Source organism: Amphiura filiformis, chromosome 20 (assembly GCF_039555335.1).
Source record: "Amphiura filiformis chromosome 20, Afil_fr2py, whole genome shotgun sequence".
Classification (NCBI taxonomy): Eukaryota; Metazoa; Echinodermata; class Ophiuroidea; order Amphilepidida; family Amphiuridae; genus Amphiura; species Amphiura filiformis.
The window spans coordinates 3119869-3138804 of record NC_092647.1 but is presented as its reverse complement, the minus strand read 5'-3'; the positions used below and the strand labels follow the sequence as shown (position 1 = coordinate 3138804).

The 18936-nt window shown below is 35.3% G+C and overlaps 1 long non-coding RNA gene across 1 annotated transcript; it reads right to left on the bottom strand.

The window, feature by feature from the left end:
• Nucleotides 1-4275: 4275 nt before the first annotated feature.
• On the bottom strand, nt 4276-18733 carry LOC140141994 (uncharacterized). Its single transcript, XR_011857501.1, has 3 exons — nt 18652-18733; nt 14258-14339; nt 4276-4766 (listed from the first exon to the last, which is right to left on the bottom strand). It is a non-coding gene; the product is annotated as an uncharacterized lncRNA (long non-coding RNA).
• Between the last annotated feature and the right edge of the window lie 203 nt (nt 18734-18936).

Below are 18936 nucleotides of genomic sequence, written 5' to 3'. Positions count from 1 at the left end.
ATGCCACCCAGTGCCTATGGTTATTATATGTTTTGGTGATAATAACATTTGTAGTAGAGATTTAATAATTAGCATAATGCTCCCTTTGTTTTTGACCTGGGATGTTTTGTCAGTCTAGCTCTGGTCTCCAACATGCCAGTTCCTTGCTAGACCACCTCCACCATTTTGCTTTAGGACTTTTCATATAAAATAAATATATTGTTGCAACAAATATCTCTGTGTCATCATCTGTTTTATCCTTCATTTTGTCTCAAGTCATCAGTTTATATCGATATATCGTCATTGGTTTTTACAATGGAGACTTTATTACAGAGATTACAGCAACTGGAAAGCAAAGTTAAAGAACTGGAAAATCAACTTGTGCATCATCGGCCTTGTAAATGCAGGAATGCAAAGATAGTGCATGATATTGTGACTCCTATTATTTCTATGCCATCTGATAATACACCAGTACCAACTGCAAGAAATGTTGAAGGAGCTGTGAAATGGTATAATGTCACCAAAGGCTATGGATTCATTACCAGGACAGATAATGGACAAGATGTGTTTATACACAAATCGGGAATTTCTAAACCGAACCCAAAACACCAACGTGCTAGTGTCGGACAGGGAGAAATAGTCATGTTTGATATTGTCAATATTTTGGGACGGACTCCGGAAGCAGTGAATGTAACTGGTCTTGATGGCAAACATGTAAATGGTTGTAAACGACCCGCTAAAACTGTTTCACCAAATGATCCATCAATGTGCAATACAAAACTTTCAATATCTAATTCAACAGTTGAACTTGAAGCTCCAATCACTTCATCCACCACAGCTGTTGACAAGTGTACAGGTAGGACCATGGAATCATCACTACCACTGAGTTTGGACATTTCAACTCCACCATCTGGGATGCCCATCTCCTCTCGTTCTCCGTGCAAGATTTCTTCTGCAAATGACTATCATCGTGAACGTGAACCACCACGTGTATCATCAGAATCTAAAAACTCTATTCCGGTCTGGAGGACATTTGTTTCACGATTTTCATCTTCTCCACTATAAATATATGCCAGAGAACAATTAATAACATGCTAACTAAATACTGAACTATATTTCTATACTGACTTTTGACTGAAAAATCGGACTATCAATTGCTTTTATTTGTGATATGAACTTGTGATATACTTTTGTCTTGTTTGTGGAAAGAAAAGGTTTGTTTTGTTTGTTTATCTTAATGTCTGTTCAAAATAGTTTTGCAGCTTTGAAGTGATCCAAATTTTACTTCAGATATGACCCTGTTTACATTTTGGATTTATCTTTGTTTATTTGTCTATGTGCACGAAAATGTTTTGGTGTAAAACCACGCTAAAACTAGCCAATTTATAGAGTGCGAATATTTGCACTGTTTATTTATTTTTATTAATATCCAGAGGGACTTAAAAATCCCGGCCCACGCCTGCTCATTTTCGGAACCCCCATACTTTTACACTACATTGGGCATTAACTAAAACACTACCGGTACTGTAATATAAATTTCTAACAGAGACAATTATCCATATACTAGTATAATATATATCATGTTTTAAAATGACCTTACTTGCAGCTGGTGATAATTCGCAATATTTAACACGAGATAATTATTAAGCCTATTTAATATCTCATATTAGTGGACAGATGTATATTAATATAAAAGCCTACATAATCCTTCATGTTTCGTGGTACAAATATGCATATGGAAAAACATGTCCTCCACATTTACCCTTCCTAGAAATTATTGGATATCTTAATATTGTGAATATTGCTGGTTTATGATTGCACTGGGTCATTTACTGCCTGCCGCGTCTATTATGCTAATTGCTTGCGATGTACATGTCAACAGCTTGTAGTTGTACATACACAAAGGTTAAGGTTCAGCGAACATACATGCACAAATTGCACATGTACTATAGTAAACTCGGACATTTAATGGAAAACCTAATGGCAATGCTTTTTTTTCACGTGCATTCAGTGTTAAAGGCGTTGGTCTGCTGGCTCATGTATACAAAATTAAGAGATATAGGCCTACACATATGCGGACAAGTTAAATAAACGACACAGAAACACAGCTAGAGAGACGCAACCAGTGACATACCACACCATACAATACGCGTACATAATGTTGTTTTTCCAAGTCCCGATGCACCATTGATTAAATTAAGGGATCTGGAATGAGCGTTTAGAGGGTTTTGACAGTGTTTTTTTTATGGGACATGAGAGCACCACAGACGTATCGAATTGCATTCTGAATACGAATAATGTCTTTCTGATATCAAATAATTTACATTTTTTGAAAATCACAATATAATACAAATTTTATGACAAATTATAAAAAAATTGATATTTTTCAAATTTTTTGATATATAACAGTCCTCGAAGTACATTTTATAAATCTAATGATATATTCTTAAAGTGTATGTAGCTTGAAAAAGCCGACGATCAATTGAAAATTTTGACCTTTCGTATTGAAGATATGGATTTTTCCCCAAAAAGACCAAATTTTTGGTGTTTTGGGAAAAAATCCATATCTTCAATCCGAAAGGTCAAAATTTTCAATTGATCGTCGGCATTTCATCGCACCTATACATACACTTCAAGTATAAATCATCAGATTTATAAAGTTTACTTCGAGTACTGTTAATTATCAAAATATCAGTTTTAATGATTTGCCATAAAATGTGTATTACATTGCGAATTTCAAAAAATCAAAATTATTTGATATCAGAAGGACATTCTTCGTATTCAGAATGCAATTCGATATGTCTGATGTGCTCTAATGTCCCACAATAAATACTGTCCAAACGTTCATACCCCTTCCCTTAATGCGATCAAGCAAAATGAGTCTGATGTCGATCAAATTCAAAATTTAGTTTTCAATTTCATTAGCCTACATGAGCCATTATTAAAGCTTTAGTCTGCTGAAAACTCCATCATAATTATTTACATTTATGGTTCCAGAGATATGGCCATTTTAATATTGCTCAGAACAATAAAATACAAAGGAAGTTGAATACTGTTATTGGCTATATCAAAACCAATATTCCTGACATCCGACTCATTTTGCTTGAACACATCACCATTGAGGGCACTCTTTCTAGCAATGTATGAACATACACAGCTACAAAATTTTACCCATGTACATATCCCCACACACCCCTCAATAAAAATCCAACACATCCAACACACAACCCCACCACAAACACACTAATTAATGCACACATTTGGGTGTAGCTATAGCTTGTATACCCTATGAACAAAATCCTAATATCCTTGCGCAAGCGCACACTGTTAAGTTGTGGACGTTAAGAGAACTTTGAAATTAAAATATAGGCCCTTATACATTCTCAGAATGCAACATAAATTACACAAAATGTATAATATCACAGTTATACATAAGCTATCATTAAGTATCAAAATGATTGGTACCCATCAGTTTTTGGTTTACATTGAAAAGCCTGCTTCTTCCAAATTTATGCAAAATTGTATTGACCACTGGAAACATATGGGCACCAATCATTTTGATACAGCCTGTATATGAATACATTAAACTGCAATGTGTGAAGTACAAGAAAACAATTCATTTTACTAACGACTCTGTACGTGTGTATATTTGTAACTTGATCGCATAGGGAAATTATAGAAACATTGTATGAGATAATGCTGCTAAAATAACAGCATGTAACACTGTTTACATTAGGCATGTGTGTAAATAACGACATTAGTAATTAATCTGGTTGAATATAATTTTGTAATATCAAATTTGGTACATACTAGTATTATATAATAGCTTACTGTTAAACAGATGATATACATATACAAAATATTACCAATAAGTTACATATACACAGAAAGATATATCTACATAATGTTAACATAGATCCATTTCCAATAATTTTGGAATATTGAATGGAGGTTCCCCGGGAGAGATTCTCGTCTGTATGATGTCCGTTTACCATCTCCAATAATATCACTATTATAATAATCTGTGTTATCATGGTTATCACCACGTATTGCACAGTATCAATGTGAAGAAACTCCTGGTCATCCTCATCATGCAGCAAGGCAGCGAATATCGATGAAATGTGTTCTCCATAAGCCCTTATCAGTTCTCCGTCCAGCAGTGCTTTCAAATTTGACCAGCTGGCCGTGAGAATGATAAGGAATAATGAACAACAGACTGGTCCCATCAGGACCCAAGCGTATATCCACACGGAGCGACCGTTTAGGTCCCATCAGGACCCAAGCGTGTCTCCACACGGAGCGACCGTTCAAACAAACAAACAAACACTGAAATGAAAAAATAAAACAAAATAAAATACAAAATCCGTCAGCCGGATACACGCATCTGCTATCCATTCACTCCATCCAATACCTGAAGGAAGATGATGATGATGATGAAGATGATGATGAGACCGATGATGCGAGCTGGTAGTGGAATCACAAAAACTGGTATATAATTCTCCACAAGCTGTGACACCGTGGAAATATACATGTACAACTGTATAAACCCACGTGGCGGGTTGTTTGCTAAATTCTGTCTAGTACAAGTAGCATGGCTTAGTCGTTCTATGGCATTTTGGTATAAGCTATGGCAGATAAGTGCTAATAAAATCAGCCATCTTCTTCCACAGGATGAGTGTTCATAGCATCGTTATCCAATCTTTTCCCATTAAACTGGAACTCCTCCCGGTCTTGCAACCACATGGATGCATAATTACCTCTCTCGTCATAATATCCTAATGTAGAATCTGAAAATACAAGAGTACATGTAGAGATAAAATAAATAATATTGCATATACATTGGTGTTTATATCTACTAGTACTACTATTACCATTCCAAGTTTAAAACGATGCATAGCAGCTCACCATTGTTTATACAACACTGACAATATAAGCAGAATAAATTATACAAACATTTTAGTCAATTATCGTAGATATTAAAGCATGTAGCACATTATGCATCATAAATGGTTGTTGTATCTAAATATTGAGGCGTAGAGAATATATTTTACCACCAATGGTTGGTAAGCAAATGTATATTCTAACAGAGCACACTACTACTATTACAAAGTAAAATTTACAAACCATATGGTATCGTGGAAATAATATAAAATTACAAGCAAACTACATGCAGGCCTTATATGCGTGTACGTATAAGCAATAAACACGAACACGTGTGCATTAAAGTCGCTATTGCTCCGAGTAAATTATGCACACATATAATTTGAAAACACGTAGTGAGATACGGTATCTAATGTAATTGAATATTATGAAGACAGTGTCCCTTTAATATAGCATATCTCAAAGGCACGTGATGGCAAATCACATACCCCTATGTGGATACAAAACTGGAATTAATTGAAATGAATCGGCATTGGTGACAGTTAAAATTAATTTAGCCTTATTCTACTACTATGGATGGAATTAAAATCGCTGCACGTCGATATGCGGAAGCAATATGTGCGGTCAAGTGGGTTTGGCGTATGGTGAGATATGAGGCTTGCCCGGTTGACCTTTTCGGTTACCTACTAGTCTTATTTCCAGTCGTTTTAGAGCTTGGATTCTTGTAGCTTTGGGCGGTCACGCTTTTGATAAACCAAACCGGCTTGTCCGTCCTTACTATAAGGTATTATGCTGAACACAAAAGCCGGGACAAAAGCTTACCGTGTGATTTGGGTTTTAATAAAAAAAAAGATGATCATTGAATTGGTTAATATGAAAAGGAGCTACGTAAATATAAATTCTTATGTAAATATTTTAAAGGTTTTATTTCGACTAGGGCGTTCAGAAAATCATAAATGAAAATGATGTAGGATATACATGTACGGTATATACCAGCACTAAAAATATAAAATGGCATTTCGTGTACACTGTATAGTGGTGCTGGTTCATGTAACACATACAGTATATTTATATACCATCGTTTTCATCGGCAAGTATTATTAAAATATGGAGCAAAATATTATTGCTCTCGTTCAATGTTGAAGGTAAATAATCAATATGCTATGGAAATGTTAAAGGTCATACAATGATTCAGAAGACATTGATGAAATCATATCCAGAAGCCTACAATTCCTTTTTGATAATACGTGCAAATTTACACCATTTTGTGTAAAATTCCTCGGATGTAGGAGCCTATTAATAACATCCCTGCTGTAATTTTTTTTATGTAATACATATATACGAAATCGTGATAAAGAGCTGTACGTGAAAAATAGACGTTTGATGCTATTACTGTACAATTCAATCCAATATTTTTCCATATATAGTTCTATACATCTAGTTGATATTACGAGAACATAACACTATAAGAGAAAGATATGAAGGTAGATGATAGACAAAAAGTAATCTCCTACGCATGCTACAACATTACAGACAACTTATCACGCAATGTGAAGTCTGTGTGAGGAGACTAAAGCGTGAGTATGAAACCAATATGGGAGCATGGCTTGCCATATGTCGTGTATTATCAGTATTGTGTTATGTTTCCCCGGGGCTTTCTACGCTTCATAAGAGAAGGGACTAATTAGTCGCTTAATGAGCCTCATCTATAGATTCAGCATTGCCCCGACATACAAATTGTATTTTAAACAGAAGTTGATAAAAAACGAGGGATAAATTTGCTAAGAATGAGGCATTCCTAAATCCACCTAGTCCCCCTTATCGTATCAACGTGGGAATTCAGTGCGGATTTTTATGCAATTAGAAATGCTTTACAGATTCGGGTTTACCGATTGACAGCCTCGTCTCAAGCAACATCATCCCTCCATCGCTGAGTCCTATGTCCCTTGAGTAGTGAATCTATGGGTCATTAACACACAAATAAGTATATAGGTGACTAAAAGTAGGCTACACAATATTCACTTCACAAATCAAAACGATATCAAGGATCAACAATTCCGAACATTCACTAGGATCTATCAGGGCACAGTTCTTTAACCCCATTACATTTGTACATTCATTGAATGAGCTTTAAATATTTGTACAAAAACTGATACTCTGCAACTTGAGGTCAAATTTTGCACTCCCGAGTGTTTAATTGAGGTTATTGAACTATGCCATTGGGATGAGGCCATTGTGGTCCATAGTGATTTTGCAAAGATCGTTTACAACTAATTACCGTACAAATGGAACGAGCTCCATAATGCTCCAAGCTCCGTCAATCGCCCCTATTAGTGGTGGTTCAGAGACGTGCACTCATTTTCTTACATGAAATTGACCTCTGCTTTCTGGGCATGAGTTCTAATACCTGAAAATGGTGAGGAAGGATTCAAGACACTGTAGTCCACAATGGCCTCAACCCAATGGCATAGTTCAATAACCCCAATTAAACAATCATAGTGCAAAATTTGACCTCAAGTTGCAGAGTACGAGTTTTTGTACCCAAATTTTCAAAGGTCATTAATAATGAATGTATAAATATATTGGGGTTAAAGAACTGTGCCTGATAGATGAGCATGTTGTGGATCCTAGTGAGACACACACGTAATAACAGATACATCTTTTCCTATATTCAGTATAGTGGACCTCCTAAATGCATCGTGTTAAAATCTAGTTCGGATGTTTAAGGGGGTACTACACCCATGTGGTAAATTTGTGACTATTTTTGCATTTTCTCAAAAATAATACACACTGGTAACAAAAGTTATGTATATATTGGGGCAAGGAATCCAATTACTACACTGAAATTTCAGTGACGCAAGACAAGCCGTTCAGTATATATGATAGGAAACGAGGTACATCCTAGCGGTACCTTATTTCTGATCATAAATAACAAACCCCTTGTCTTGGGTCACTGAAATTCCGGTGTAGTAATTGGATTCCTTGCCCCTATAATATACATAACTTTTGTTACCACTGTATTATTAGTTTTGAGAAAAATGCAAAAATAGACACAAATTTATCGAGGGGTGTAGTACCCCCTTAAAATAACACATTTTACTGCATCACATGACATTAACGAATGTATCCATGGGAATTACTGCATTCGTGATCATGAAATTTATTTTGCTCATGAATCGATTCAATTTGTTCACTGTTCCTTGATACAGGCCTGGCAGTCATTTAATTTGAGTTCACGTTTATATGACACATTTTCATTAGGGACGACGAGAAATTTAAATAATTTGAGAGTTAGGTTTGTTGTCGGATGGAAAATATAAAAAATGCATCGGAATTATAATGAGTATACCGTAAAACCTCGTCTACAAGCATATAGCGTGCTTCTGATGAAAGCTAAATTAATCCAGGCGCCATTATGGAGTTTGAGGAAATAAATTACAGATCCAAGCATATACAAAGAAGTATCATTGTAAGACCAATCTATCGTATTGGCCGTTCACGCTTGTTTCATATTAATTGAGCTTTCATCAAAAACGCTATATGCTTGTAGACGAGGTTTTACGGTATACTGTACTCGCCGTCGTCGTCGCCATAATCGTTACAGGCGTTTACATCGTCGTCGTCATCATCATCATGGTCATCACCATCATTCATCTTCATTATGTATCATACTTCATATCATGTGATGCGATCAAGCAAAATCAGTCGGAACTCGGAAATATTAAATTTTCAGTTTCTTATAGGATAGTAAAAAGCATTTACAAAGCTGCATTTTGCAGAGAACCCCATTGAAATTGAACAACCAGTTCCAACGATATGAGCAATTAAAGAGTTTCCAAAACAATAGGAAATAAAAGGAAATATTTCCTTTGTTTGGCTTTTTCTCAAAATCAATATTTCCGAGTTCCGACTGATTTTGCATCGCATCACATATATTTAGGATAACAACAATCTAAGAAGACCCCCTGCCATTCCAATTCAAACAGCCCACTATTATGATTATATTCAGCATTATATGTGAGACAATAGTCCTTGTCAATCATGAAAAGATGCGCTATAGTGAATCTGATATGATGATATGATAGTGTAATCTCACGAACCTGGCATTTACGTTCGACCATATTTGCTGTGACACACCAATTGTGAATACGATGCCGACAATACCTGTCGCGTAAATTCTGCAAGGAGTAAGCTCTATGGTTTACAAATACATGTATAAGTTATTGAAATCGTGTTTATCACTATACCTTCTCTAAACTTTGGTAGAAATAAAAATAAGCCAATATAAAATAAGCAGAGTTAGTTGTAAATACTAGCTGTGCTATTCATTATCTGGGCCGCATTAAAGAGGAACCCGCGGCCAGAGCAGCTCTTCTGGGGTGAACCTAACCTGCCTGGTTATCAAATTAATCAGTGACAAGGTTATCTCCGAATTTGACAGGTGCTAATTGATGCAATAACATTAAAGCATCAATTAGCACTTGCCAAATTCAGAGATAACTTTGTCACCGATTAATTTGATAACCAGGCAGGTTTGGTTCACCCCAGAAGAACTGCTATGGCGGGCCTTCCTCTTTAACCCCTGGTTTAAAACTTCTCTTTAAAAATGCAATATTTTGGGTTAATTATTTTGAGCTAGATATAAAAATATACGAATAAGCATGATGGGCACTTTTAGGAATCTTCAACTCAATTTTTATCGTAAAAATCACTACACCAGAGCACTTACAACTCCTTTAATAATAATAATAGGCCTACTTGTAAAATTTTCACCTTTATTCTACGCCCGAGTACATTTTAATTTTTATCTTTTTAAAATCGCGCGCTTTTTAGATTTACAGGCACGGTCAATTTCAATACAGAGTTAATAATTATCTGTTCGAGGATAGAGGTCATGTTAATTCAAATATTATTTATTTGTCTTTTGATCAAAGGACGCTCGTTCACGATTAATTCATATTCCAATCGCTATTGCTGAGCGACCGCTTTTTAGCCAATGATATCAGTCGTATATTTTAGTAAAAGAAGTAACGATGCATCTGATAGGTCAGTTACCAGTCTCTCTAATGCCAATGGCGACTAAACCATGATATGAGTTTAAGGTCGGAATGTTTGTTATCTCTACCCACGTTTGAAATTTAATTTTCGTAATTATTTAGTTATGTCTTTTGTATGTCATACAAATGAATAGGCATCTCTATTCTACGGTTCTATCAAATAATATATGGCGAGGTATGCTCATTAGTTTGTGAATCGGTTTAAATTTCACTAAACGTGCTTCGTTTTATTTATTTGTTTGGTTAGTTGGTATGGTTATCCAATATAACATCTTAAAATGTAACAGTTTATAAATGTAAAAATATTCTTTTAAAATGAACACTGGAACATTGCTTCTACCAGCAGAATAATTGAATTTGAAGTGTCAAATTAATCTTATTTATAATTTGATTTCGGGACTCCTTAATGAAAATCGACGTGCCTCTACGTGTCTCATGATGATAAGTGCACGACCTATTAATAAAAATCTCCATCCTCCAAAGTCAATTATTTTTAGAGGGATATCATCCCTAATAAATTATTCATAGGATTAATTCATTATTCATGTCTAGAGAAAAAAAACCCGGCATGTATGTGTTAAAATAAATGTCGACAGGGCCATGGTGATCAATTATATTGGAAGTGGCAGTGATATATGAGGGACATGGTGTTGCATATTATTACTTTCCTTATACTGAACCCAAGGCCACGTATAGCTATAAGATAGAAGAGACGATTTGTCATCACTCGCTGCATAACAAAATAATCATCATTTTATGAAACAATATTCATTTTGTATATACACGCGGTACATTTTTTTTCATCCAATTTAAGGGCTCTGGTATGAGCGTTTTGACAGTTTTTTTGTGGGACATGAGAGCACACCAGACACATCGAATTGCATTCTGAATACGAAGAATGTCCTTCTGATATCAAATAATTTTGATTTTTTGAAAATCGCGATATAATACAAATTTTATGACAAATTATCAAAATTTGATATTTTCAAATATTTTGATATAATAACAGGCTACAGCCCTCGAAGAAAACTTAATAATCTAATAATAAATGTACTTAAATGTAGCTGGGAGAAAAAGCCTATGATCAATTGAAAATTTTGACCTTTCATATTGAAGATAGAGGCTAATTAGCCCCCCCCCCAAAAAAAAAATATCTTCAACACGAAACGGTCATCCTCACTCAAACCTAATCCTAATTTTGACATGATTGAAAAAAATAATTTCATTGAAATTCAGAAATGTGGAATTCCAGTTGTAGAGTGAATTCTGAATTCCAGTTGTTCTTTCCTTACATATGTCCATCTCTAAGGTCACATATATCCTACATGTTCTATATAAACTACGTCCTCCACCATTCATGATGTAGGCTATATACATGCCTTTCCTACTGATGTCACTAGAGCACACTGAATTGTCCATGTTTTTTGCTACAAAACTAGTTACCATCCAGAAATTCCAGTAATCGAATTTCACAAGTGAGCTTGCTTTCGTACTAATCGAATTTCACGACTAACACATGTATGCTGGCTATAGGGCAAAATGTTTCCCTTCAAATCGAGTGCTGCATTTGGTACCTATTAAAGAATTTGCAATGCATAATGGACTATAATATTAAAGAGCAAGCTTAATTCTAAAACTAAAAATAATCATTCCACAACGTGTCAGTCAAGTTGTTCATCACTTGCTGCTCCATTTTTTTTTAAAGCAATATCTAGGACAAGAGGACATCGGCATTGATTTTGGACATAATTTCTTGAACTTAGCCTGATTCTAGTAAATCGTAGTCTACTTTAGTAGACAATTTTAATTTATCATCCTTCTACTCCCCCGACCATAGAAAGGCTATACCAATCCTGTTCTGATCCAACAGCTATCCGAGCGGTCACTGGGGATGTGTTGTTTTATGCATGGAATGGTATGAATTGTTTATCAAAAAGGGAATGCTAAGCAGTCTAAGTAAATCGAAGTGCTCTTTGGTTTGTGTATGGTTGATATTGTCGCGTCGACACTATGTCGACACTCTGTCGATATCAGGAACACTATTGCCCTCAAAACTAATGATGTCAACGCAACTATAGGCTATTGTTTGACATCTACGAATTTCATGTATACGTTTTTAGTAATATTGCCATTTCGAAATAACTTTCCATGTTTTGTTCCTCTAACGCTTCAAAAATTCCAACTCAATGCAAAATAAACAGTTCTTTTGGGTTTACCAATTAATGTAATTAGAATTTGAAAAAAAGTACATTCATTATTGTGAACCGAATTCATCTATATAAAAATGAGAGACATTATTAGGAATGTATTCAGTAAATAATGCCGTTTTTGTAAGGAGCAGTTTGCAAGACTCTTTTAAAATTGTCCAATTCATCATTAATTCATTAAAGCAATGTATAGTTAAGTAATGTTGCTCTATGAAAAAGGACATACAATCTAAGCCACCTATACAAACTGGAGATATACGTACTAAAATAAAAATTGTGACAAAATGGGACTATTTCATTTTATACATTGCACTTGCAGTCATTTTTAATAGCATACTTTAGTACATTGGTATGCGCTAAATGTACACACAAGTACACTCGTCCAATATTCTTAAGTAGGGATGGGCAAATTTGTCAATTATTCTAAAAGGCACATATCAAATAAAATTGACCGCAGTGATAGGCTTGTGGCGTGTAAGGTAAACATCAACCCATGCGGCAAGACGAGTAAAGCAAATAACAGTGATCATCGTTATTGTAAATTATTGGGATTCAAAAATAATTGTCCTATTACAAATGTAATTGTTGTTGTAATTCCAAAAATAGATTTAATAGTCTAAATCAGCAATTGACGCAAACAAATTGCTACATATATGATTTATATCATCTGAATTCTAAGATATCATATCTTGTATATATTGTTTTGTAGAAGAATAAATATAGGGTCTACGACACAAATCTGCCAGTCTTGTTACTTCAAAAACCTACTTGGAAATATAATCATGCTTTTACCTTTTTTGATTAAGAAAAAACTTCCAACATTCCACGCATTATTACGACATCCCTGAATGATTTTTGTCACAACTTACAAAGCATGCAATTGATTTTACATACTTGAGAAATGAAATGTATGAACATACCAACAAACAAACCCACAAAAGGTCACTTTATATCATCACTAATTAGCGTTTGAAGTTGTAAAGTGTTAATTGTTCTTCGATCCTTTTTTCGGATACTAAAATGCTGTAAACGTAAACAGTCCATTTCCGTTAGCAAAATAATTTCCTTTCGCCAAATAAATTGTTAATTTAGACTAGAAACTTGATTGCTTTTGCACCAATTTGGTGGCGAATAGTTTGACCTCTATCTTTATCAAATAAAAAACACCTTCTATTTGTTCAGTCCATAGAAGCGCAAACTATACCTATTGATAAAAATACCATGGGAAATTTTCAGTTCATTGAACATTTTAGGTATACCTGCACACCAAACACGGCCATTAACTATGGACCACAATAGCCTCATCCCAATGGCGTAGTTCAATAAACTCAACTAAACAATCATAGTACAAAATTTGACCTCAAGTTGCAGAGTATGAGTTTTTATACCCAAATTGTCAAAGGTCATTCAATGAATGTGCAAATGTATTGGGGTTAAATAACTGTGCCCTGATGGATGGGGATGTTGTAGATCCTAGTGATTGTGTAATCTGAAAATTCAGGCTAGATAAAAAGAAGAAACTGTTCAAATATGTACAGTTTTCTTACAAACCTTTTGGTAAAAATTGTGCAATCTGTTCAAATTTTACAATGAATTTCATTACATAGAAACTATAACGTGATGAAAATGGTTATTGTGAATATTCCCATTATCTAATACTATTGCTTGTATTGAATAATTGTATTCCACTATCATCTGGTCCCGTACAACAATATGGTATTGTTTTATATCCACATTTTTTAATTCAATTTTTGATTCAATCTTATTATCTATTTATTATTTAATTTGTCATTTTTTGCTCTTAAATTTCTTTTTACAATTATGTTCAGGGAAACCAGTGCTTTAGATTTGGAGGTTGTTGGAATGTGGTGTCATGGAGATATAGGCATGCCATGTTTTAATGGTGCAATTTTTTTAAAGGCAACATTAGCATATTCAGTAAAGTGCCAAGCTTTTTTTCTAAATAGGGTAGATTATATTCATCCCTCAGCTATTTAAGTTCCATTCCACCTTGAAATGTAATGGTATGTCCCTAAATAAAGCTATATACAATGGTCATTCTGCAAATGTGAACTTTGCATAAATAAGTCCTGTTTGTTAAGTTTCCAATAGAATTGGCGCGACTTAACTTACCGTAAAAGATCTCGGGTCACTCGGTCTGCATACATGAGGTGCCCTTGTTGCAATTTATTTGCACGGTTTGCTTGCCACATACCTATGTGGAAAAAAGGTTTTGTAGAATAAAATGAAAGATAAATAAATGAAATATAGAAATGACATTCGTGAGGGTTACTTCATGTAGAAAACAATTTTACGGTGATATGCTGCGTTCAATCATCTAGTCATTCACGCTATCACGGTAATTATCAAACCATTAAACCATTAACCATTTTAACCATGCACTACATGTACAGCTGTCGTTCAAATGGACTCATTAGGTGAAACTTGCAGTAAATCACACGAAAAACACTTCTAAATCCAATATGGCGTCGTCTGAGGTTGCCCTGGCTTTACTTTTAGTCCTTTCGCCAGCTACATCAGTGCACATGGTCAAAATGTTGGGGGAATTACAAAGGTCTCTATGCAATAGCTGCCCTTATAATTATCTGACATTTTCTGCATTCTATATTATAGTACGCAATCTACAAATATGACACCCGGCAGCTATACTGTAGATAGAGCTTTCTTGCTCTAAACCCTCGACGTGCATGTATCTGCCTTTATGAGACAGCTAAGTAATATTGCTAAAATGTACTTAAAATAACGCTGACGTAAAATTACATAAAGAATTGTTTTGTGAAGCTTTGGAAGCTGTTTTTTTTATATATCTAAACTGCATGCACAAACCTAGGCTCATAGTTCAGTGTACATCTGTTATGAGAGGAAATTCTACGATTGACCTTTGACCTTGACATGAACCGACAACACGTTTTTCCCAAATCCTTCGTTTGACAAGACAAGATTCATATCTACTTAGCCTTGCCTTTCCAAAATGGCGGATAGTGAGTGACCTTGGAAATTTTGGATGATCCATTTATTATCGTCCGGTAACACATTTGGTCTCCGATTCAACCCACTTTTGGCTCATGATAAGCACATTTTAAATATGTATGTTCAAATGCTCATTTTGGGGCAAACGTGGATGGAAAATGCACGTGCTTTGCGATTAATTTTTCTTTCAAAGAACCACATATCTTTGAAAGCAGCCAAGAATTGAAAAACAAAACCCATCTCAACAATCACACCGAAAAGACTTGAATGATATAACTCACCTAGACCTCATCACCGACACCAACACGACATCTGAACTGGATTATCAATTAGATGGTTAGACTCATAAAATAAACTAGTATTCGGCTTCAATATAATACGAGAAGGACGCTATTGCAAATGCAATCTACGAGTTTCTCCTTTCAAAATGACCTTATAATATGCTTTCAATTTCCCCCCATCATGCCCATGGCCAATCTCGTCCCATTTCTATAGTCAATATACGAAGAGTTTACCCCACGCCTACTATAATGACCACACCAGCCACGGAAATAAAAAGAAGACCTGTGTCGAAATGTCGTACAGCTTTAGCACACAATTTCTATTTGCATTCATTTCCATAAGGCCAAATAAAAAAATAAACATGTTTCACGTCCCCTCCCGCTTCCTTTTTTGAGGTTTCCTCAAATATATTTTTATTTTTTGAAATTCAGTCATAACTTTTCAAAAAATAAGTCTAGGAAGTTGGGATGCTTTCTATAGCCTTGTTAAGATACAGGAAACATTTTAGGAAGGTTTTGTGATCATTAGAGGGGGTGTAACTCTCAGAACAGCAAATAAAAAGGGCCTCCTCCTTTTTCCAGGTATTTTGTATACGCTAAAACAGCTCTAAGTATGGGTATTTACACCAATTTTGCAATAAAAAATAGAAAATAAAAAGCCCCCTCTTCCTCCTTTTTTTCGAAAACCCGGACGTGAAACATGTTTTATTTTTTACTTGGCCTAATAATTTACAATGGCTTCATGGAACGTGTTTAAATGTCAGCTTTTTTCCCTCTGTCCAGGTTTTTATTTATGAAACCTTCAATGCTGCAAAGATGAAACGGTGCCACTTGACACAAGGATAAAACAATTACTGTAGCTAAAGAATTTCGTCTGTGAGAACAGTATTTTTTCAATTTATTGTTGGAAAAATCTTTCATAATGTCCACATTTATAAGTGTATAACAATCAGCGAACGTAATCACTCAGAACCGGATATCACAAAGATATTAACACTTTGCGCCAAATTCTGCAGTTCTGCGTGTCCTTATTTTCATCGATCAGTGTAAATTGAAGTGACCACGTGTATAGAGCTACGATTTGAATGACAATGGTTTTGGTTGGTGGCAAAGGTCATATTTACATCTCGCTTTGCCTGCACGTGAGCTTCGAAAAATATAACAATACATGGTCCAAACACAGATATCGGTGGTCCAAATAACGCGAGGTCAATATGTTTGAAGGTATGTGTTAAAAACATACTTATCCAAGGATATTTAGGTTAATGTTTCCCAAAAGGATTTAATCCGTTCCCAATGGCTACTTTATCCTGCACAAATTGGCAAAGAAAAATGGTGACATGAAAGTACATGTATGCCATTTTCTGTTTGGCTCTAAAAATACCATGTTGCAGTGACATTTTGACATTACATTTTCATTTGACACGTGTGCGTTTTCACATGTGAAAGAGCATCTTCTGTATAGATATACAAAATTAGTAGTAGGGGGTTGTGTGTGACAAGTACGTAGAGCATTCATTATATATTTGGGTGTGTTTGGGGTGGTTGTGTGGTAAATGGAGGGTGTATAGGTATTTATTATACTAGTATGTGATTTGTAGGGGAGATGCGCTTGTATTGTAAGACAGTGAGCAGGGCTGCGCGTTTAGGCTATACCGTACGTTTATGTAAGCTTATACGCTTTGGCCCTTATACTAAAACCATAATACCCGGAACTACATACATGTACATTGATGCGACTAGATACTATAACAGGTGGTTTTCCTATAGTATATCGTGGCGTATTTCGTTCTCCCGTGTGTGTAACAGATAGGAGATAATTAGTAGCGCAGGATACTAAAAACCCACCCTGCCCTACATATATGATAAGGAACACCAACCAGGATCTGTATATAAATTATAATGTCAGCTTGTATGATGAGCACTCATAGTTTCTATAGTTTGCATAGTTTAAGATGGAACATGACCTTTCCCAAAATGCATGGATCGAATACACTATTTGGACAAAGGTCATATTGCCAACGTATGGAACATGACTTTAAAGTGTATGAGCTATAGTATTAACAAAGGTTAATGGATGAGGTCATATTCCACCTATACACTGAACAGACTATAGCTCTCTACCTTTTCTGATGTGCAGTCACTGTATATTGTTGCTAACTAATATTGATATCAATATTTAATCATATTTGTAATTAAAATTGAAAGCTGTTTCAGTCATCAAATCAATACATTAATAATATGGCCATGCACAACTCGTTAGCATACTGACGGCCCTTGTCAAGCTTGTAACCATTAAAAACCCACTTGCTCATACATGTACATTACCATTAACGGTTCAAACCATCTATGCATTTACCATGCCTACGTATATCCAATATATCATCTGCATGCACTATGGACCACAATCGCCTCATCCTAATGGCATAGTTCAATAACGTCAATAAACAATCATACTAGTGCAAAATTTGACCTCAAGTTACAGGGTATGAGTTTTTGTACCCAAATTGTCAAAGTTCATTTAATGAATGTACAAATGTATTGGGGTTAAAAAACTGTGCCTGATAGACGAGCATGTTGTGGATCCTAGTGATGCATCGCTGGGAAAAAGGGTGGTCGTTGGAAGAAGGTGGCATCTACGTAGAACATGCACAGTATACTTCTCTAGCTCTTGTTAGTCATGTTAGTGTGAACATACCTTATTAAGTATAGCTCCCTGTATACAGTATGATCAAACAGACCTTCGAAAGGCGAAAACACACGAAGGTAATAACATGGTCACATTTCCTTGAACTTGTTATCATGATTAGTATTATGATCAATAAACGAAAATTGGCCGGAGAACTGATAAAGTGTACAGTAAAAACATAATATCGTAATAAATCTTGCAAAACTGCACACACCTCTGATACCAACACAAACACACCCACCATACATTTTTTCACTGAAAGCGCACTAACACACTAACCATATAAAGCTACCATACATGCTCATGACCATCATAATATTGCTTTGGTGTAAAAGCGGAGTGTGAGCGGCAGGGATTTCTTAATTGAAAGCCATACGCCGCATGTTTTTCAATATAAATGTGCTTCTTCACAGTGTTCACATCCATCCACGCTATACCATGTGGTGTGGTGCCATCAAAAATATCCTCATCTGCTAGAGGCGAGTATAAGAGAGCCTTTCGCTATAGATGAGAATGATCTTGGTATATCCCTTAGCATGCTAAAATGTGAAATAAAATAGCCTTACCGTGTAGTAACCCCATATAATACAATACCGAGTAGGCATAGTAGCGAGAGAGGCTGCTAGCACACATCACATTTCACCAAACGATAATTCCGATTTGGCGCGAAACAGCCACTACACAATTCCCACTCACAATTTTTTTTGCCGGAAGTTGAATAGAAAAGGCGTGTCCTTCACCCAAAAATAGCCGTACCGTGAAGTGAGCAAATTTATTTCGGATGGTTGGGTCTTTAGTATTGGAAATGTAAGGGTATATTTCTGTTAAATAGTGTACAGTTGTCTATACGC